Below are 23,131 nucleotides of genomic sequence, written 5' to 3' on the forward strand. Positions count from 1 at the left end.
ATGGACCTGTGCCATTCACTTTGAACTGGACTGTTTTTACAGCATGAGCGGTAGTGAGTAGATGTGCTTGTTTTCAGATCAAAGCAAAAGCTACATTTAGCGACGTGTGCACATTTGTTCATATCCTTTGCTCGTTAGTGAGTTATTAGCCCAGTTATAGATCATTTGTAGTCAACAATGGGGGACTGATTGCTTCCTACAAGAGCACAAAATGTGTGCATTTCTAGACATCTTTGAAAAGCTTTTTTCTTTTCTTCAAGGGGCAGTATTGTATTTTGAGACAGCCTTGAATAAGCTAAGTAGCCAATAGGCAGAGGGTAGCATAATTTGTCTGATTCTCTGTAAATAATGGTATGGGAATAATGATGCATTTTATTTTGTAGTGGTTTTGTTACGCTATGGTTAAACCCAGCACTCAGAGAAACAAAACACGACTAAGGGAGTGGAAGAAACAAAAATTATTTTAATAAAAGTTCAATTTGTCTTAGTCCAAAAACAACTGAAGAAAAGGAACAGAGTGGGCTAGTCGGCTCCGGAGGAAGGAGAGGCTGAGGCAGGCAGGCAGGCAGGCAGGCAGGCAGGTTGGGAGGTATGTCTGAACTGAAGACAAAACAAACAACAGGTTAAGGAGAGTAAAAAGCCAGGCTGAAGACAAAGACAATTTAACTTTACTGGTGAGCCAAGTTACCGCTCTAGTAAGAACAACGATCTGGCGCCGGTGGAGAGCCATGGCCAGGAATTAGTAGTGCAGGTTGATGAGAGAATAGGATGCAGCTGCGTAGGCAGGAATCACTGAAAACAACCCGCAGCTGCACAGGAGAGGCAGATCCTGAGCACGCCCCCCGATCCACTCCAGACACACCCACATAATGGGGACAAACACACATACAGATACAACAGACAAAGAGGGGACAAAACAAGGAGGAAGGGAAACAGAAAAGGGAGAGACAAGCTGCCCACATAACAGTACCCCCCCTCAATGGTCGCCACCTGGCGACCCACCAGGCCTGTCAGGGTTGTCGTGATGGAAGTCTGTGATCAGCTGAGGATCCAACACAAAACGCTTAGGGACCCAAGACCTCTCCTCTGGTCCATAACCTTCCCAATCGACTAGGTATTGGAGACCCCTACCCCGCCTCCGAGAGTCCAGGAGCCTACTGACGGTGTAGGCCGGATGGTCGTCAATGAGGCGAACAGGTGGAGGTGGATCTGCCGGCGGACACAAAAGGCTGGAGGACACAGGTTTCAGTTGGGAGACGTGGAAAGTAGGGTGTATCTTCATGGCTGAAGGCAACTTCAAACGAACCGCAGCGGGGTTAATGATGGACTCCACCACAAACGGACCCAGGTACCGAGGAGACAGCTTGCGTGATTTGGTACGAAGAGGTACGTTCTTAGATGACAGCCAAACTTCTTGACCAGGATGAAACACAGGTGCGGGAGTCCTGCTCCTATCCGCTGTCGTCTTGTTCCTGTCGGTGGTCCGAGCAACGCTTCCCGAGCGTCGCTCCACACTCTCTGGCAGCGGCGGAGGTTCTCCTGAACCGAAGGAACAGCCAATTCCTTCTCCTGAGCAGGAAACAGAGGGGGGTTGATAACCCATGGTAACTTCGAAGGGTGAAAGGCCGGTGGCAGAGGTGGTGAGGGAGTTGTGGGCGTACTCTATCCAAGGCAGATGTTTGGCCTAGGATGATGGATGTTGAGCAGCCACACAACGAAGGGTTGCTTCGAGGTTTTGATTGGCTCTTTCTGTTTGACCGTTGGTCTGGGGATGAAACCCTGAGGACAGACTAACGGAAGCACCCAAAGCAGAACAGAAAACCTTCCAAACACGGGAAGTAAACTGTGGGCCTCTATCAGATACGATGTCCACAGGTATTCCATGGGGACGGAATACATGTTGGACTAGGAGGTCCGCTGTCTCACTGGCAGACGGTAATTTTGGTAATGCTATATAGTGAACAGATTTAGAGAATCTGTCCACAATGGTAAGTATAGTATCATTACCTTCAGACTTGGGTAGGCCGGTGACAAAATCCATGGCTATGTGGGACCAGGGACGGCTGGGAACTGGGAGGGGTAGCAGCAGCCCCGAAGGGGACTGATGGGAGGCTTTGCCCCGAGCACAGGTTGAACAGGCTGCCACAAAAGCCCGAACGTCAGTTTCCATTGAAGGCCACCAAAAATGTCTCCTAAGCAGCGTCAACGTGCGTCTCATCCCAGGATGACCAGCAAAACGGGAGGTGTGAATCCACTGCAACACCTGAGACCGGACTGTCTCGGGAACAAAGAGTAGGTTGGGAGGTCCATCACCCGGTCCCGGGTCCGTGGCAAGTGCAGTCTTCACAAGAGACTCGATCTCCCACTGTACTGCCGCCACGACGCATGAGGAAGGCAGGACTGCCTCAGGCTCGCTGGTCTCCGAAGGGTCCGCAAACTGGCGGGACAAAGCATCTGGTTTAACATTTCTTGACCCCGGTCTGTATGTAAGAATAAAGTTAAACCTACTAAAAAACAGGGCCCATCTGGCTTGGCGTGAGTTGAGTCTCTTAGTGGCTTGGATGTAAGCCAAGTTTTTGTGGTCTGTCCAGACCACAAACGGCAGTTCAGCTCCATCCAGCCAGTGCCGCCATTCTTCCAGTGCTAGCTTGACCGCCAGCAGTTCCCGGTTTCCAACGTCGTAATTCCGTTCTGTGGGTGACAATTTCTTGGAGAAAAAGCACAGGGGTGAAGCTTTTGGTCAGTGGGGGGAGCGCTGGGAGAGGACTGCTCCCACACCTGAGTCCGACGCGTCCACCTCCACAATAAACTGCAGAGAGGTATTGGGGTGTATCAACACGGGGGAGGTGGAAAACAGTTCCTTCAAAACCCCTACCGCCTGCTCCGCCTCAGGGGACCACAGAAAAGGGACTTTTGGGGATGTGAGTCTAGTAAGGGGTGCCACCACTTTACTAAAACCCTTAATGAATCTACGGTAGAAGTTAGCAAAGCCCAAAAATCGTTGAAGTTGCTTACGGGTGGTGGGTGTGGGCCATTCCGTCACTGCCCGGATCTTCTCGGGGTCCGCCTTCACCTGCCCGCTCTCAATGATGAAACCAAGGAACGATGTAGACTGTTTGTGGAACTCACACTTTTCTGCTTTGACGTACAGCTTATTCTCCAAGAGCCGTTGAAGGACGTGTGACTCATGCTCCTCGGGTGACTTGGAAAAAACAAGAATATCATCCAGGTATACAAAGACAAAACGGTTCAAAAAATCCCTAAGAACATCGTTCACCATGGCTTGGAATAGAGCAGGGGCGTTTGAGAGCCCAAAGGGCATGACCAAATACTCAAAATGTCCCAGTGGAGTGTTGAAAGCGGTTTTCCACTCATCTCCCTTTCGGATTCGGACAAGGTGATAAGCGTTCCTGAGGTCGAGCTTGGAGAAAATTGTGGCGCCATGCAAAGGTTCAAAAGCTGAGTTGATGAGTGGAAGGGGATACTCGTTTTTAACAGTTATGTTGTTTAAACCCCTGAAATCGATACAGGGGCGTAACGACTTGTCTTTCTTTTCCACGAAAAAGAAACCTGCACCCAAAGGAGACGACGAGGGACGGATTATGCCCGAGGCCAGAGAATCACCAATATACTGCTCCATTGCCTCTCTTTCCGGTCGGGACAGATTGTATAAGCGACTAGAGGGCAAGGGAGCACCAGGAAGCAGTTCAATAGGGCAATCATAAGGCCTATGTGGTGGTAGAGACAGAGCCTTGTCCTTACTGAAAACCTCCGCTAAGTCATGGTATTCTTTGGGGACAGATGACAGATCGAGAGGAGCTGAGGGATGAGTTGGGTTACACTTAGTGGGGGGAACCGCTGACCTAAGGCACTCTGAATGGCAGTTAGTGCTCCAACTGAGAATGGTGTGACGTGTCCAATCAATTTGTGGGTTGTGAAGAGCCAACCATGGGAAGCCAAGGATTAGGGAGGTAGCTGAGCCAGACATAACTCTTAACTGAATGCTTTCACAATGATTGCCAGAAATCACTAGGGAAACGGGGGTGGTTTGATGAGTTATCTCCGCGAGGAGGCGCCCATCAAGGGCTGTGACCCGAATGGGGGTAGGTAGTGGCTCCATGGGGATACGAGCTTGTGTAACGAACTGGTGGCTAATAAAGTTGTCTTCTGCACCTGAGTCTATGAGAGCTGAGAGTGGCAGGGAATGACTCTGGAAACGTAAGGTTACAGGTACTTGTAATCGGGGAATGATGGGTTCAGGATCTAACTCTGGGCTCGCAAGTAGACCCACCGCTACGAGCGAGCCTTGTCTTTTGGTCGCTTAGGGCATGTAGCCAGAATGTGTGTGGCGTCTCCACAGTACAGGCACTCACCCGCCTGGAGGCGCCGTTGCCGCTCTGCTGGAGGTAGTCGAGCTCGACCCACTTGCATTGGTTCCTCCTCTGTGCTCGGGATGGGATCAGGAACAAGAAGCTGCCGGCTCCGGGGAGGCGAGACTCGAGTGGTTGAAGGCTGGGGAACTCGTCCTCCCTAGATGTGGCCGACCGCCTCTCTCCCGACGCCTCTCCGCAACCGGTTGTCTAGCTTAATGGACAGGGAAACGAGAGAATGTAAATCATGTGGCTCATCACGAGCAGCCAGTTCATCCTTAATGGCTTCATTCAAACCGTTTAGAAATGCTCCTTGAAGTGCCACATTGTTCCACTTGGAGTCCGCTGCCAACGTCCAGAACTCAATAGAGTACTCAGCCACACTGTTAGAACCCTGCCTCAAATTAAAAAGTATCTTGGAGGAATTACCCACATGGTCAGGATGGTCAAAAACAGTCTTCAATTTAGCAGAAAAATCAGCAAAAGTCAATCCAGTCAAAGTTTGGTTTGAGCACACAGCCTCAGCCCAAACCAGAGCTCTCCCTCTTAACAGCCCCAGAACATAATGTACCTTAGAGGAATCAGTAGAAAACGACAGTGGTCTCTGCCGAAAAATCAAGTCACACTGAAGAAAAAATCCCCGGCACTTGTCCAATTCTCCATTGAACGGTTCAGGCGACGTGACCGGGGGTTCCCGATGGAACGAAGCCTGCATAATGTCAGAGGAAACAACTTGGGGTGCATCAAACTGGGGGTCAGAGAGAGATGGAGAACTGATAACAGACAATTTAGAGACTTGTGTAGTTAACTGAGTCACCTGGTTCAGCAGTTGATGATTATCTTCCAAAAGAGTCCGAATCAATTGGTCATGCTGTCCTAGCAACGTTCCTTGAGCCTGGATAGCTTGTTGGAAGCTGTCTTCGTTTGCCCCGTGCTGTTTCTCTGTTGGGTCCAGGGCCAGATTGTTCTGTTACGCTATGGTTAAACCCAGCACTCAGAGAAACAAAACACGACTAAGGGAGTGGAAGAAACAAAAATTATTTTAATAAAAGTTCAATTTGTCTTAGTCCAAAAACAACTGAAGAAAAGGAACAGAGTGGGCTAGTCGGCTCCGGAGGAAGGAGAGGCTGAGGCAGGAAGGCAGGCAGGTTGGGAGGTATGTCTGAACTGAAGACAAAACAAACGACAGGTTAAGGAGAGTAAAAAGCCAGGCTGAAGACAAAGACAATTTAACTTTACTGGTGAGCCAAGTTACCGCTCTAGTAAGAACAACAATCTGGCGCCGGTGGAGAGCCATGCCCAGGAATTAGTAGTGCAGGTTGATGAGAGAATAGGATGCAGCTGCGTAGGCAGGAATCACTGAAAACAACCCGCAGCTGCACAGGAGAGGCAGATCCTGAGCACGCCCCCCGATCCACTCCAGACACACCCACATAATGGGGACAAACACACATACAGATACAACAGACAAAGAGGGGACAAAACAAGGAGGAAGGGAAACAGAAAAGGGAGAGACAAGCTGCCCACATAACAGGTTTCTTGCATCAAACAACACAACAACATTTTCAGTCACTTCCTTGTCTGAAGGACAAGTGGATAAACAGGTTAATATCAAACCCTGCATGTTTTTTCAAAAGTGTCATGGAATATAGGTCTACATTGAACACCACACATTGGCTGCTACAGTAGGCTGAACGATAGAACATCTATTTCCTTGTTAAAATGTTATGGGGATGTATTTTCTCCATTGTTTTTTATGGTAGGCCACTCTGGTAGGCCTACATTGTGATCTAAAAACCACAGTAGCTTACTTAACCACTGTTAAAACTAACTTAAAGCAGGTACGCCTCAGTGTTCATAGTAAATGCGTGCTGGAAGTTGCACAGAATTTTCACAACGCTCAAGTGACTAAAACATTTTGAAGGAACCTTGGTGTTGTGAAGTAACTTTCATTATTGTGATGACTATTATTTATCGAATAATTACCTACTATGTTTAATTGTTACTAGATTAAATTAATCATGTAACAATGAACTCATTAGGAATTTGGGGCACCACAGGAAGTTATTTAACGAGTTACCGTTTCCCGAATTAACTCTAAAGATATCTAGATATCTAGCTCAGAAAGTGTTTTCTATCATTACATACAGCCGGGGGAAACTATTGGATATCAGAGCGGCGGTAACTCACCAGCATTACGACCAGGAATACGACTTTCCCGAAGCAGATCCTTTGTCATCGTACCCCCCCCCCAGGGCAACTAAACTGATTCCAGCGGCTGACCCAAAACATCGCCAGCGGAGGAGAGGCACTCAGAGCGGCCTGCTGGTTCGACTTAGGAGGCGCGCACATCACCCACCGCTTCCAAGTATATTACTCGCCAATGTTCAATCTCTGGTTAACAAGCTCGATGAGCTCAGGGCAAGGATTTCTTTCCAGAGAGACATCAAGGCCTGTAACATACTTTGTTTCACGGAAACATGGCTCTCTTGGGATATTCTGTCGGAATCGGTCCAGCCAGAGGGGTTCTCAGTTCATCACGCAGACAGGAGTAAATATCTCTCCGGGAAGCAGAAGGGCGGAGGTGTGTGTTTCATGATTAACGACTCATGGTGTAATTGTAGTAACATACAGGAAGTCGAGTCCTTTTGTTCACCTGACCTAGAATATCTCACAATCAAATGCCGACCGTATTATCTCCCAAGAGAATTTTCTTAGGTTATAGTCACGGCCGTGTATATCCCCCCTCAAGCCGATACCACGACGGCCCTCAAAGAACTTCACTGGACTTTATGCAAACTGGAAACCACATATCCTGGGGCTGCATTTATTGTAGTGGGGGATTTTAACAAAGCTAATCTGAGCCACTGCCTGTTCACCCCGCTATCATCCAGAAGGCAAGGTCAGTACAGGTGCATCAAAGCTGGGACCGAGAGAATGAAAAACAGCTTCTATCTCAAGGCCATCAGACTGTTAAATAGCCATCATTAGCACATTAGAGGCTGCTGCTGCCTATTGAAATCACTGGCCACTTTAAGAAATGGAACACTAGTCACTTTAATAATGTTTACATACCTTGCACTACTCATCTCATATGTATATACTGTATTCTATAATATTCTACTGTATCTTAGTCCATGCCGCTCTGTCACTGCTTCTCCATATATGTATATATTCTTAAATCCCATTCCTTACTAGTTCTGTGTGTATTGGGTATATGTTGTGAAATTGTTAGATATTACTTGTTAGATGTTACTACACTGTCGGAGCTAGAAGCACAAGCATTTTGCTACACCCGCTATAACATCTGCTAAACACGTGTATGTGACAAATAAAATTTGATTTGATATCTCTTATCATTTAACAGTAATTTATTAATCATTTACCTCATATCAGTCTCATTCTGAAAGTCGTAGCCTCTTTAAATCTGCACGAACCGGGGTCTTACTGATCATTCCGTACCACACGAATTGATTTAAACATTTATTTACTAACTAATTAAAAATGATAACACAATATACAAATACGTACACGGTATAGGTAGGGATTAGAAACTTAATTCAATGAAAACGGGTCCCTAGCGGACTAACAAAATATGACACTTGTTACAAAAGATGGCGAGTTAAAGAGAGAGAGAGAGAAAACACTTGGATACACATGGACCTATGCTCACAGTAATCCTAATACTTTGCCCCGAACTGCCGCTCGTTTGGGAAGAAAAGCAATGTATGTATTTACTTGTTGGAGGTCTTCGTCGTGTATCTCTGTTGGACCCAGGCCTTCGTGGGAAGGGGTCGATTGGGTCTTCACCTCGTGTTGATTTTCAGGGTCCGGACCAATTTGGACAAAAGCTGCAGCTTGAGGTCCGTCTAGTCTGATCTGATAATTCTTATCTCAGTCTTTTATGCACTCTGGTAAAGAGGGGCGTTTCCGTCATACTGACAAGCTCTCTGAGCTCCCTTGGGCGTGGCTAGTTACGAGGCAAAAGTATTATCATCACTAGGATTTTGTTAGAAAGCTAAATTCACATTCCTATCTTCATGAAAACATTGTCTTCCTCCTTGATATTTTCTACACAAGGTAAAGGATGTAACCCTGATAGACACAGTGTAAAAGCTCTTCAAGTCACAATGTTTTAGTTATAACGCCTTTATACCATTTTTAATGACATCACAAAATATACATCATTCCTAACGTTTGGATGTTGAAATATATTGTCCCAATGTTCATTGTTGGATGTTGAAGTTTTGGGGGGGCCAACAGGTGTCCTTAATGTTTTGTAAACTCAGTGTACATGCACATCATTTACACACACACACACACAGAGAGAGAGAGAGAAGTCAGCTCAGACAGATCCAGCTCAGGCCCAGCTCATGAGAAGCAGATTTGAATATAGAATGAAAAATGAATGTGTTTATGCAACAAATGTTAGTGCATCGAACCGAATCGCATTGATATGCTCCTCTACTCAAACTGAATCGTACTGAATCATTTCAAACAAAAACGTATTGTTCCTGTATTGTATCAGAGCCCATGTATCTAGATACGTATCGAATCGTCTTGAAACGGAAAGATGCACATTCCTATTCACTGTACATCATTCAAACCAACACTGTAGACAACTTCTAAACAACACTATAGGCTACTTCTAAAAAACACTGTATAACTCAAGAAGATCTAAATGCATATCCCCATGAAACTGATTTAGATCAAGCGATTGGTATTCAGATGCTGCATGGATGCTTCAACTTGAAGAATTATCATTCATGATTGAATGCAGTTTTTTTGTCTTACAGTAACGTTATACTATGCTATTATATTTGGCTCTTTTATGTATAATACTATCGTTATGTGATCTTGCAGACATTGATTCAGCTTTGATCTAACTTTGTTAACCATTGGCCTGAGTAGCCGGTTCTCTGCGTGCAGTAGGGGTGAAAGTAAGGCGGTACGGTCAGATACGGCGTCCCGGCAAAATAAATATTTGGTGTACGCAGTACCAATAAAACATGAGCATATCACAATAATTAAAACAAAATGTCAAGAAAACTTTAGGCTATTACACCATTATTTATAATTACCGCATGTCAGAGGCATGAAAAATTAGCAAATGGACTTGAAAATGGTTGATATAGTCCACGTTCCAAAATGCGATGTGGTTAGATGAGAACACAGACATTTTGCCAAGGCAGAGATGAGTGGCCGACACCGAGACATGCGCGGACAACAGTGGCCTAAGCACAATCGCCAAATGTCATTACACTTTTTGGTATATTGTGTAAAATATGTCTCTTTCCATTCACCATTGTTTAGAGGCTCTAAATATGTTGCTAGTGGATGAACGTGCGTGGGTAACCTAGTAAAGGAGCCCTTTGAAGTGATTGTTTGACAATCAGATGAAAACATCATTACTGGTTGTTTATGCCACAATAAAAGGTCATACATTTTAAAAGTTAAATAACAAATCTTTATGACTAGGCCCACAGAGATCCTATTGAATGAATAGGGATTCTATATGTTATTCTATGATTACGCCCATAAATTGGACCATTAAATGTTCATTAATCTATGAAAAGTAGAAAATATAGTAGGGCTCTCCCTGACAAAAAAAATCTTTGCAAATCTTAGCCGACCGAGAGTAGTGTGTTCTTTCGACCAATCAATTGGTGGACATTTTAAAACGTGTATTTTTCCATATATAGACATAAGGTTGACTGAGCTTCCTCTTCGTAGTTTGTAGTGTTGCACTTTTTTGCTTTCATTCAGCATTTCCCCTGCAAACAAAAGACATCAACAAGTCAACAACAGCATTCCACCAAACAACAACAAAATCCCATATCACATGAAGATAATCGGCGTACTGCTTTGAAGCATAAAGGATATGTAGTATGATTCCATACTGAGCGTGGTGGTGGTTTCGCTAAGTGGTTCCATAGTGTAGCGGTTATCACGTCTGCTTTACACGCAGAAGGTCCTGGGTTCGAGCCCCAGTGGAACCATGCTTTTGGTGGCGGTTAGGAGAGGTGAGCCAGCAACCGGAGGGTTGCCAGTTCGTATATCTGTCTGGAAGTGAGCTGGCAACCCAAAATACACAGAGGCTATGCTATAGTTTAACAACATTTGCTCAAAAACCGTTAACTGTACATCATTCAAAACTTTAGGCAATTTTTTTTTTTTTTTTAGCATACACTCTTATCCAGAGCGACTTACATGAGCAATTAGGGTTAAGTGCCTTGCTCAAGGGCACATCGACAGATTTTTCACCTAGTCGGCTCGGGGATTAGAACCAGCAACCTTTCAGGTTACTGGCACAACGCTCTTAACCACTAAACTACCTGCCGCCCCAACTTCTAAACATCAGATCAAAATGCATATCCCCATGAAACTGGTTCAGATCAAGTGGTTGGTATGCAGATGCTGCATGGGTGTTTCACCTGTGAAAATTGAAGAATTATCATTCACCATTGAATGCAATGCTTTCTTTGTCATAGAGTAATGTTATGCTATGCTATACAAATGCAACAATTTCCAAGATTTTACTGAGTTACAGTTCATATGAGGAAATCAGTCAATTTAAATTAATTCATTAGGCCCTAATCTATGGATTTCACTTGACTGGGTATACCGATATGCATCTGTTGATCACAGATACCTTTTTAAAAAATGGGTCTCACAATGGGCCTCAGGATCTCGTCACGGTATTTCTGTGCATTCAAATTGCCATTGATAAAATGCAATTGTGTTCATTGTCTGTAGCTTATGCCAACCATAACCCCACCTCCACCATGGGGCACTCTGTTCACAAAATTGACATCAGCAAACCCCTCGCCCACACAACGCATGTGGTCTGCGGTTGTGAGGCCAGTTGGACGTACTGCCAAATTCTCTAAAATGACGTTGGAGGTGGCTTATGGTAGAGAAATGAACGTTCAATTCTCTGGCAACAGCTCTGGGGGACATTCCTGCAGTCAGCAAGCCAATTGCACCCTCCCTCAAAACATGAAACATCTGTGGCATTGTGTTGTGTGACAAAACTGCACATTTTAGAGGCCTTTTATTGTTCCAGCACAAGGTGCACCTTTGTAATGATCATGCTGTTTAATCAGCTTCTTGATATGCCACACCTGTCAGGTGGAAGGATTGTCTGCTAAATGGCATATTATATTATATTATTATTGGCAAAGGAGAGATGCTCACTAATAGGGATGTAAACAAATTTGTGCACCATATTTGAGAGAAATAAGCTTTTTGTGCATTTTGGAAAATTTCTGGGATCTTTTATTTCAGCTCATGAAACATGGGACCAACACTTTACATGTTGCATTTATATTTTTGTTCAGTGTATTTTCTGATATTTTATGTAGAATACTATCATGATGTGATCTTGCAGACATTGATTTACAGTGCATTCGGAAAGTATTCAGACCACTTGACGTTTTCCACATTTTGATAAGTTACAGCCTCATTCTAAAATAGATTAAATAAATACAAATTCTCAGCAATCTACACACAATACCCCGTAATGACAAAGCGAAAACAGGTTTTTAGTAATGTTTGCAAATTCATTAAAATAAAAACAGGAATACCTTATTGACATAAGTATTCAGACCATTTGCTGTGAGATTCGAAATTGAGCTCAGGTGCATCCTGTTTCCATTGATCATCCTTGAGATGTTTCAACAACTTGATTTGGAGTCCACCTGTGGTAAATTCAATTGATTGGACATGATTTGGAAAGGCACACACCTGTCTATATAAGGTCCCACAGTTGACAGGGCATGTCAGAGCAAAAATCAAGCCATGAGGTCGAAGAAATTGTCCGTCGAGCTCCGAGACAGGATTATGTCGAGGCACAGATCTGGGGAAAGGCACCAAAACATTTCTGCAGCATTGAAGGTCCCGAAGAACACAGTGGCCTCCATCGTTCTTAAATGTAAAAAGTTTGGAACCACCAAGACTCTTCCTAGAGCTGGCCGCCCAGCCAAACTGAGCAATCGAGGGAGAAGGGCCTTGGTCAGGGAGGTGAACGAGAACCCGATGGTCATTCTGACAGAGCTCTAGAGTTCCTCTGTGGAGATAGGAGAACCTTCCAGGAAGATAACCATCTCTGCAGCACTCCACCAATCAGTCCTTTATGGTAGTGACCAGACAGAAGCCACTCCTCATTAAAAGGCACATGACAGCCCGCTTGGAATTTGCCAAAAGGCACCTAAAGACTCTCAGACCATGAGAAACAACATTCTCTGGTCTGATGAAACCAAGATTGAACTCTTTGGCCTGAATACCAAGCGTCACGTCTGGAGGAAACTTGGCACCATCCCTACGGTGAAGCATGGTGGTGGCAGCGTCATGCTGTGGGGATGTTTTTCAGCAGCAGGGACTGGAAGATTAGTCAGGATCGAGGGAAAGATGAACGGAGCAAAGTACAGAGAGATCCTTGATGAAAACCTGCTCCAGAGCGCTCAGGACCTCAGACTGGGGTGAATGTTCACCTTCCAACAGGACAATGACCCTAAGCACACAGCCAAGACAACGCAGGAGTGGTCTCTGAATGTCCTTGAGTGGCCCAGCCAGATCCCGGACTTGAACCCGATCAAACATCTCTGGAAAGACCTGAAAATAGCTGTGCAGCGACTCTCCCCATCCAACCTGACAGAGCTTGAGAGATCTGCAGAGAAGAATGGGAGAAACTCTCCAAATACAGGTGTGCCAAGAAGACTCAAGGCTGTAATCGCTGCCAAAGGTGCTTCAATAAAGTACTGAGTAAAGGGTCTGAATATTTATGTAAATGTGATATTTCCGTTTTTCTTTATGTGGAATTTGCAGAGTTGTTTGCAGAGTGCACAACCTAGGCTAAACTTGTGAGAAACAGGTTTTGGTTTATTTCATTCCATTTACGAGTTGTCAATTTAGTCATTGTCTTTTGTTTGGAGCGCTCCTGTCAATCTTGAGTAAGGACACGCACCTGATTGCTTAAAGCATCAGATAAGCTCAGTAGCCTACATAGAGATTTGTTTTTTTTGTCAGGGATAGCCCTAGTGGAAAGAAACCAATTTTCACAGTGAAAGTAAAAGATAGACAATCTATAGGGCTTAAACCAGGGTATTTCACAGTAACTAACACTCACACAGGTAAACATCATAATGGCTGGGCTCACCTTTCTGTAGACTGTGTGTTTTGATTGGTCTGTCCCCCGCTCTCTGCCTGACCTCTCTGATTGAGGTTTAACAATTGAGGTTCTCTCCCCTGGAGGCTGGACATCCCCTGTGTTTGTCTTATCACATTGTTGCCATGGTGACCTGCGTGGGGATAGGGGAAGTTTACTTATAGTGAAAATGAAAGATAAACAGACAGACAATGGTCTTTAGACTTTGAGATCTAGGCTGGGTTACTGTAAATCATTTTGTGACAATTGCTGATGTACAGCACCTTCAGAAAGTATTCATACCCCTTCACTTTTTCCACATTTTGTTGTGTTACAGCCTGAATTCAAAATGGACTAAATATAATTTTTCCCATACATATACATACAATACCCCATAATGACAAAGTGAAAACATATTTTTAGAAATGTTTGCAAATATATTAAAAATGAAATGAAGAAAGATCTCATGTATGTAAGTATTCACACCCCTGAGTCAATACTTTGTCGAAGCACCTTTGGCAGCGATTACAGCTGTGAGTCCTGGGTAAGTCTCTAAGAGCTTCCTATAGATTTTAATGTAGATTTAAGTCAAAACTGTAACTCTGCCACTCATGAATATTTACTGACTCCTTGGTAAGCAACTCCAGTGTAGATTTGTCGTTGTGTTTTAGGTTATTGGCCTGCTGAAAGGTGAATTCATCTCCCAGTGTCTGGTGGAAAGCAGACTGAACCAGGTTTCCCTCTAGATTTTTGCCTGTGCTTAGCTCCATTCCGTTTCTTTTTTATGATGAAAAACTCCCCAGTCTTTAATGATTACAAGCATACCCATAACATGATGCTTATCCATCCTCAGTTTTCTCCTATCACAGCCATTAAACTCTAACTGTTTTCAAGTCACCATTGGCCTCATGGTGAAATCCCTGAGCGGTTTCCTTCCTTTCCGGCAACTGAGTTCCAACTCCTGTATCTTTGTAGTGACTGGGTGTATTGATACACCATCCAAAGTGTAATTAATAACTTCATCATGTTCAAAGGGATATTTAATGTGTGCTCTTTTTATTTTTACCCATCTACCAATAGGTGCCCTTCTTTGCGAGGCATTGGAAAACCTCCCTGGTCTTTGTGGTTGAATCTGTGTTTGAAATTCACTGCTCGACTGAGAGACCTTACAGATAATTGTATGTCTGGGGTACAGAAATTAGGTAGTCATTCAAAAATCATGTTAAACACTATTATTGCACACAGTGATTCCATGCATCTTATTATGTGACTTGTTAAGCACATTTTTACTCCTGAACTTTGTTAGGCTGGCGGTAACAAAGGGGTTGTACAGTTATTGACTAAAGACAATTCAGCTTTTCACTTTTAATTCATTTGTAAAAAATTTAAAATACAGAATTTCACTTTGACATTATGGGGTATTATGTGTAGGAAAGTGACAAAAAATCGTGTCCTGATGGGTCTCTCTCTGCGGGCCAACTGCGGTTTCCCCTGAATACTGGGGAAAAACAGACAAAGTTAGTTCACTAATGAGTGAGAAGTTAGTCATATTTCCTGATCATGCAACCTCTTTATGAAAAGCAACAAATCATTCATTTCAATGTAAATCTTTATGCATTTGCAGATTACATCCTACAGCCTAGTTGCCTCCAGAAATGATCTAAAAGCAGAGTAAACAAGGTAAGAATAGTGAAATGTAAGTTACTTACCTCTGGGTAGAAATAACTGTAGATTACTCCCATCTTGTAAATGTAAGAATGTCTGTCTATAGCTTCTTCTTCTGATTTGAATGTCGAGTGCTGCCTCTACCCATTTATGTAGTTGAGTCCTTCCTCTGTTTTCAGTTACAGTTCCCTGTGATTTTTAAATGGGACTTGTTTTGTTACAAGAAGTTAACAGTTCTTGCTTGTTGGCTGTAATCGGTTGTTTACTGTATCAATGACTGTATCCATGACTACCCATCTAATCAATCGATCAAGCAATGATCAAGCAATGCTCACAGAAAAATAAAACAAGGTAAGTCAAACAAAATGTTGCTAGGTTTAGTCTCACATGGCCATCCTTTCAAACTCATCTTGTTGACTCGAGTTATTACTGCTTGCTAACCATAACCCTAAGCCTAGCTTCATGTCCACATCCTGATTCAACCTAGCCTCTATGGTGGTGGCAATAGCCTCAACTTAAGAGAAGCAGCCCAATAACAACCCTAACTCTAGTTTCATGTTCAACCCTAACTTCATGTCTACATCCAGGTTCAATCCTAACCCTAGCCACAACCCTAACTACATGTCCTCAACCCACAAACCTACCTCTAACCCTAGCTTCATGTCCACATCCCTGTTCAACCCTAGCTTCAACCACAACCCTAACTTCATGGGTACATCCTGGTTCAGTCCTCAACCACAACCCTAACCCTAGCTTCATGTCCACATCCCGGTTCAACCCTAGCTTCAACCACAACCCTAACTTCATGTGTACATCCGGGTTCAACCCTCAACCACAACCCTAACCCTAGCTTCATGTCCACATCCCGGTTTAACCCTAGCCTCAACCACAACCCTAACTACATGTTCTCAACCCACAATCCTACCGCTAACCCTAGCTTCATGTTGACATCCCGTTTCAACCCTAGCCTCAATGGGTGGGAAGCAGTAGCCTTGAAGTTGGAGAATCAGGCCAGCAACCGGAGGGTTGCCTGTTCAAATCCCAGTGCTGACGGGGAGTTAAAATTCTGCAGAGAGTGAGCCTGCAACCATAGGGTTGCCACCTACTGCTGATGTTCCCTTGAGCAAGGAACTTAACCCCCTAAACTGCTCATTGGGCACTGCGGATGCCGTCTGCTTCAGCCTCTTTGACCTAATGTGTGTATCAGAGGGGTTGAGGGGCCCCTGTGTTGAGGATCAGCAAAGTGGAGGTGTTGTTCCCTACCTTTATCACCTGGGGGCGGCCTGTCAGGAAGTCCAGGACCCAGTTGCACAGGGCAGGGTTCAGACCCAGGGCTCCAAGCTTAATGATGAGTGTTGAATGCTGATCTATAGTCAATGAACAGCATTCTTACATAGGTATTCCTCTTGTCCAGATGGGATAGGGCAGTGTGCAGCGATTGCATCGTCTGTGGATCTATTGGGGCAGTAAGCAAATTGAAGTGTGTCTAGGTTGGCAGGTAAGGTAGAGGTGATATGATCCTTAACTAGCCTCTCAAAGCACTTCATGATGACAGAAGAGAGTGCTACGGGGCTACAGTCATTTAGTTCAGTTACCTTTGCTTTCTTGGGTACAGGGACAATGGTGCACATCTTGAAGCAAGTGGGGACAGCAGACTGGGATAGGGAGAGATTGAATATGTCCATAAACACTCCAGCCAGCTGGTCTGCGCATGCTCTTAGGATGCGGCTAGGGATGCCGTCTGGGCTAGCAGCCTTGCGAAGGATAACACGCTTAAATGTCTTACTCACGTCGGCCACGGAGAAAGAGAGCCCACAGTCCTTGGTAGCGGGCCGCATCGGTGCCACTGTGTTATCCTCATAGTGGGCGAAGAAGGTGTTTAGCTTGTCCGGACGTGTAGCATAGGTTGTGCACTCTGCAAACAATGTGTCCACTCCGACAATGAGAACGGGAAGACTGGAATAATAATATTGAATGTATTAAAATAATTTTGCTGTGGTGCTAAGAGAACATTTTCTGTTTTAAAGCTAATTTCCGTCAATTGTACACATTTTGCCATGGTTTATGCCTTGTTCTTATGCTATGCTGAGTGGTCAAGGATTATAACAAGTGACATTTGAGGAATTTTAGATTCTCCCTGACTGTCTAGTTTTATTTAGGTGATTCTTAGTTCTCAAAGATTATGTTATTTAACAAATTGATAGCTCCATTTTATTTTCTATGTGCTTTATATCTGATTTTAGTCCTTTTAAGTTTACACTGAAAATGTTTTACCATCCTGAAGATTATGCCACTGCATTTTATTTTCAGTGGCGGCCACGATTTTTAAATGCATATAGGGGAAACACTGGTTTACCCACCTATTTTCTCCTCCCCACTAAATCACACACACACACACACACACACACACACACACACACACACACACACACACACACACACACACACACACACACACACACACACACACACTACAAACACACACACACTACAAACACACACACACACACTACAAACACCGTACACACATCATTGTGCTTGTTGTCATGCTCTTAGTAGGCTCCTCCTTTCTTTATCTCAGTTGCCCGGCTAGCTCAGTCGGTAGAGCATGAGACTCTTAATCTCAGGGTCGTGGGTTCGAGCCCCACGTTGGGCGTACTTCTTTTTTGCTCCTCCAACCTCGTTGTGTTCATAAACGCACAAAGACGTAAAGAGAAGATTGTAGCAGACGTCTCCATAGTGTTCACTATTTCATTTTATTTCTTAATTTTTATATAAAACATTTGATTTTATTATGTTTTTAGTTGGTTTCATTTTATTTATTTATCTTGGAACTTTAGAGAAAGCCTGAATACTATTTAAAAAATAATTATTATAGGATTTGTAATAGTATTTTTTTGCCTTGATTATTTAGTGAACAAATTAATAGGGATTAAGTTCCCTGGTTGAAAAATATTCAGATTACTGCTGGGGAGGTTGCAAAATCACTTCCTAATAAAATGCAAGCGCCCAACGTGGGGCTCGAACCCACGACCCTGAGATTAAGAGTCTCATGCTCTACCGACTGAGCTAGCCGGGCTGTGCGTATTAACGTAAGCCCCTCCCTTTGTAAACCTGCAACCACACGACTACGCCTCCTCCAACCCCTCCCTTCTACCTCGTGAAGCATATGCACTATCTTAGAAGTAAAACACTTTAGCTTGGATAGTGTTGGCAACCCTGTCTCTGTGGCGCAATCGGCTAGCGCGTTAGACTGTTAATCTAAAGGTTGGTGGTTCGAGCCCACCCAGGGACGGAATTTTTTCGTTTTTGCAGTAAGGATTAATAAAACAGTTGTTTTGAAGTCAGGAAATGATGCTCAGAAATACTCATTAAAATAAGAATTAATCTGTGCTGAGATTGTGGTAATATTATCCTCTCTCTGTTGTAGGATACATTGTGAATTCATTGCAAAAAATATCACATTTTTCAACAGTATTCTATGTTTTGTTTTTCTTGATGCAGCCACCCTTCCTCCTATGTTCTTGTCTACGATTTTCATTTTCTCAAAGAGTAAACAAAATGTGGTAGGACTGCAGCCACTTAGCCAGTCGCAAATGGAGGAACTGTTAGCAATTCTCCCCTACCCCAGTAAAGACAACCCTCCCTCGTTCCTCTTGCTTTCTTGAATGTTGTATTTTTTTTGCCGCGATGCTGTGCTCCTCTCTCACATTGTAAATCTTAGCAGTCAACAGTGGGAAAAAAAACATGGTTTATTGGTTTACTAACACACAAACTAGGTAACACTTCAGTAGTAGAGGATTTATACATGAACAAATATTTCTGAGGATTATTTCCTCACACAACTGTTGTATGAATCACTACTGCTAAAATGAAAAGAGCACGTCCCTGGGTGGGCTCGAACCACCAACCTTTAGATTAACAGTCTAACGCGCTAGCCGATTGCGCCACAGAGACACAGCACTGTGCGGAAAGGGAGCAGGTTTTATATTATTTTCTTAATCTACTTTTTTATTTCACCTTTATTTAATCAGGTAAACCAGTTGAGAACAAGTTCTCATTTACAACTGCGACCTGGCCAAGATAAAGCAAAGCAAAGCAGTGCGATGAAAACAACAACACAGAGTTACATATGGGGTAAACAAAACATAAAGTCAAAAATACAACAGAAAATATATATATACAGTGTGTGCAAATGTAGCAAGTTATGGAGGTAAGGCAATCAATAGGCCATAGTGCAAAAATAATTACAATTTAGTATTAACACTGGAATGATAGATGTGCAAGAGATGATGTGCAAATATAGATACTGGGGTGCAAATTAGCAAAATATATAACAAAATATGGGGATGAGGTAGTTGGGTGGGCTAATTTCAGATGGGCTGTGTACAGGTGCAGTGATCGGTAAGGTGCTCTGACAACTGATGCTTAAAGTTAGTGAGGGAGATAAGAGTCTCCAGCTTCAGAGATTTTTTCAGTTCGTTCCAGTCATTGGCAGCAGAGAACTGGAAGGAATGGCGGCCAAAGGAGGTGTTTGCTTTGGGGATGACCAGTGAGATATACCTGCTGGAGCGCATACTACGGGTGGGTGTTGCTATGGTGACCAATGAGCTAAAATAAGGCGGGATAAGGTTTTAGAGGTGATGGGAGGGGAGCATGTTTTATAAACGGCATCCCTCTGTAGTCATTCCAAGCTGCTCTTCTCGTCTTCCTACTTAAAGTTAGACTCAGCGTTATGACGTAGATGCAGAAAGTAAACAGGATAGTGGGTAAATGTATTAAACAACTAAGAGCATTGAAGCGCGTGGGTCAACTTCTCGCTGTTTTGGTCCAGTGGCTCCCACGCTGTAAGAGTGTAAAGCGAACCAGTGCACATGCACAGATACTGTGTGAGAGTCGAGTCTTGCATATCGCTCAGCTCAATAGATACACACGTGGCTTAACGTTCTATTATCTATATAATAGGCTGTAATATTCATATGTGTCACCATACTGAATTGTAATTGGATGCATCATACTGTGCAATGATTGGTTAAGACCACCCAGGTGGTGAGGTCATTCTAAGATGATCATGGCCAGAGACACATGGACATGCACGATATAGCTAGTTAATAAAGAGGTACGTTTATAAATATCCTGTCGTCCTGCATTTTATTATTTTGTACAAAGCGTACAAAACAAGACATGGTGTCAGAGTAAAAGGACTAAAAGATGGATTTTGCTGGAGTTCCTTCACCTCGAATGGATTGGGGGTCTACAAATCTACCCGATGCATGGCGTAAGTTCAAACAGCATGTGGAGCTGATGTTCACGGGTCCTCTGAAGGAAAGAGGAGAAGAGGAAAAGTGCAGCTACCTGCTCCTCTGGATCGGTGAAAAAGGGAGAGACATTTACAACACATGGACACTTACCGAGGCTGAATCAAAGGTACTGAAAACATACTACGATCGTTTTGAAGCATATGTTTTGCCAAAGACCAATACAATTTTCGCTAGGTACAAATTCCATGAGAAAGTACAAGGCGCTAGTGAATCGTTTGAACAGTTTGTCACTGAGCTGCGTCTGCTTGTGAAAGACTGTGATTATGCAAACAAGGATGAGATGGTCAGGGACCGTATTGTATTTGGAATACACTCACCGCGAGTGAGAGAGAAACTTTTGAATGTTGGATCAGAGTTAACACTGGACAAAGCTATCGACATAGCCAGATCTCACGAGCTAGCACAGGTTCAGATGAAAACCATTTCAGGCGGCAGCATGAGCGCATCACGTGAACAAGCAGTGCACGCAGTCAGGCAGACATCAAAGCACACCTCCAGTGCCCAGAGAGCATGTTTCAGAACGGAGACAGACAGAACTCCAAAACAGAGCGACACAGACTCCAAACGCCCCAAAACATGTGGATATTGTGGATACAAAGTGCATGGCGAACAGGGGAATTGCCCAGCTAAAGGCAAACAGTGTACTAAATGTGGAAAATGGAATCACTTTGCAAAAGTGTGCAGAGTTTACCGTGGAAAAACAGTACATACAGTGAGTGAAGATGAAATGTCAATCAAAGAGTCAAATGCTGATGAACTGTTTATTGATTCAGTGACACAGAAAAGTCAGATATCAGAGACAGAGCAAGCCTTTGCTGACATTGAGATAGGAAGACAAGGCACAGAGCTAAAATTCAAACTAGACACTGGTGCACAAGTAAACATTATTCCTCTGAGTAAGTACAGAAGCTTGACATCTGAGTGTGAGCTACAGCCCACCACGCGCAGACTGACTGGTTATGGTGGTGAACAGCTCCCAGTAAAAGGCACATGCACTCTCAAATGCAAATACAAGGAAAGGGACATGATGTTGGACTTTTACGTTGTTGACACTCGAGCACCTGCAGTGCTAGGTCTTAAAGCATGTTTAGACATGGACCTTATCAAGCTAGTTTTATCAGTGACAGCACCAGTAGAGATAGAGAATGTCATGGAGGAGTTTGCTGATGTTTTTACAGGAATAGGACTATTCCCAGGAGAATGTACCATTCACCTTGACCCAGACGCAACCCCCTGTGGTCTACCCACCGAGAAAGATTCCACTTGCTCTCCGCGCCCGTCTGAAGAAAGAGTTGGAGAGCATGGAGCAATCTGACATCGTCACCAAGGTTACAGAACCGACGGATTGGGTCAACGCGTTAGTGGTGGTGGAGAAACCACGGACAGGCAAGCTCAGAGTATGTCTCGACCCAAGAGACTTGAACAAGGCTATCAAACGCCCCCATTACCCCTTACCGACGCTAGATGGCATCACACACAAGCTAGCGGGCGCACGCTACTTCAGTGTCATGGACGCCAGATCAGGCTACTGGGCTATCAAGCTCACAGAAGAGTCATCTAAGCTCACAACGTTCAACACACCGTTTGGACGCTACAGGTTCCGTCGCCTGCCTTTTGGGATTATCTCAGCCCAAGACGAGTTTCAGCGAAAGATCGACGAGGTGTACGAAGGCCTCGACGGAGTCGTGGCACATTGTGGACCGACATCCTTGTCTATGGTCGAACCAAAGAGGAACACGACAGAAACCTCAGCGCGATGCTGCAAAGGTCCCGCGAGAGAGGAGTCCGGCTCAACCCCGAGAAGAGCACAGTCGGGCGCTACAGAGGTCAGCTACTTCGGGCATCTTCTCACAGCGAATGGAATCAAGCCAGATCCGCAGAAGATCTCAGCCATAAAGGAAATGGAGCCACCAAAGAACCGCGCAGAGCTGGAAACAGTGCTTGGCATGGTCAACTACTTAGCCAAGTTCGCACCCAGCCTCTCCAATGCTAATGCACCCCTACGTCAGCTGCTAAAGCAGTCCAGTGAGTTCCTCTGGGACAACCAACACGACATCGCTTTCCAGAAAGTGAAAGACTTGATCACGAGAGAACCAGGACCAATCCTTGCCTACTACGACCCCAACAAAGAGCTCAGACTCCAGGTGGACGCGTCAAAGTATGGACTAGGGGCAGTGCTACTGCAAGAAGGAAAACCCATCGGCTACGCTTCCAAATCTCTCACAGACTGTGAAATCAACTACGCTCAAATCGAAAAGGAGCTGTACGCCATTCTGTTCGGATGTAAGCGTTTCCATCAGTATGTCTATGGACGACAAGTCATTGTGGAATCAGACCACAAGCCCCTCGAGTCAATCATGAGGAAACCGTTAGCCGCAGCCCCGCCAAGGCTACAGAGAATGATCCTTCAACTACAAAAATACGACTTCACAATCACTCACCGTCCAGGCAAAGACATCCCTGTCGCAGACACACTCTCCAGGAAGTTTCTTACCTACAAGGACAGCAGCCTCAGTGAAGGCATGGACATGCAGGTGCACACTGTGTACAGCAACTTACCAGTTAGTGACACAAAACTGAAGGAGATCCGAGCAGAAACAGAAAAAGACACACAACTCACACAGCTGAGG

At 44.3% G+C, this 23,131-nt stretch overlaps 5 non-coding genes across 5 annotated transcripts; 3 read left to right on the forward strand and 2 right to left on the reverse strand.

The window, feature by feature from the left end:
- Positions 1–10,296: 10,296 nt before the first annotated feature.
- trnav-uac lies at positions 10,297–10,369 on the forward strand. The gene has a single exon. It is a non-coding gene; the product is annotated as a tRNA-Val (tRNA).
- A 7,394-nt stretch (positions 10,370–17,763) lies between these two features.
- Positions 17,764–17,836, forward strand: trnak-cuu. The gene has a single exon. It is a non-coding gene; the product is annotated as a tRNA-Lys (tRNA).
- Positions 17,837–18,186: 350 nt separating this feature from the next.
- trnak-cuu lies at positions 18,187–18,259 on the reverse strand. The gene has a single exon. It is a non-coding gene; the product is annotated as a tRNA-Lys (tRNA).
- A 142-nt stretch (positions 18,260–18,401) lies between these two features.
- trnan-guu lies at positions 18,402–18,475 on the forward strand. Its single transcript has one exon. It is a non-coding gene; the product is annotated as a tRNA-Asn (tRNA).
- Positions 18,476–19,063: 588 nt separating this feature from the next.
- trnan-guu lies at positions 19,064–19,137 on the reverse strand. Its single transcript has one exon. It is a non-coding gene; the product is annotated as a tRNA-Asn (tRNA).
- Between the last annotated feature and the right edge of the window lie 3,994 nt (positions 19,138–23,131).

Source organism: Coregonus clupeaformis, unplaced genomic scaffold (genome assembly GCF_020615455.1).
Source record: "Coregonus clupeaformis isolate EN_2021a unplaced genomic scaffold, ASM2061545v1 scaf0001, whole genome shotgun sequence".
NCBI lineage: Eukaryota > Metazoa > Chordata > Actinopteri > Salmoniformes > Salmonidae > Coregonus > Coregonus clupeaformis.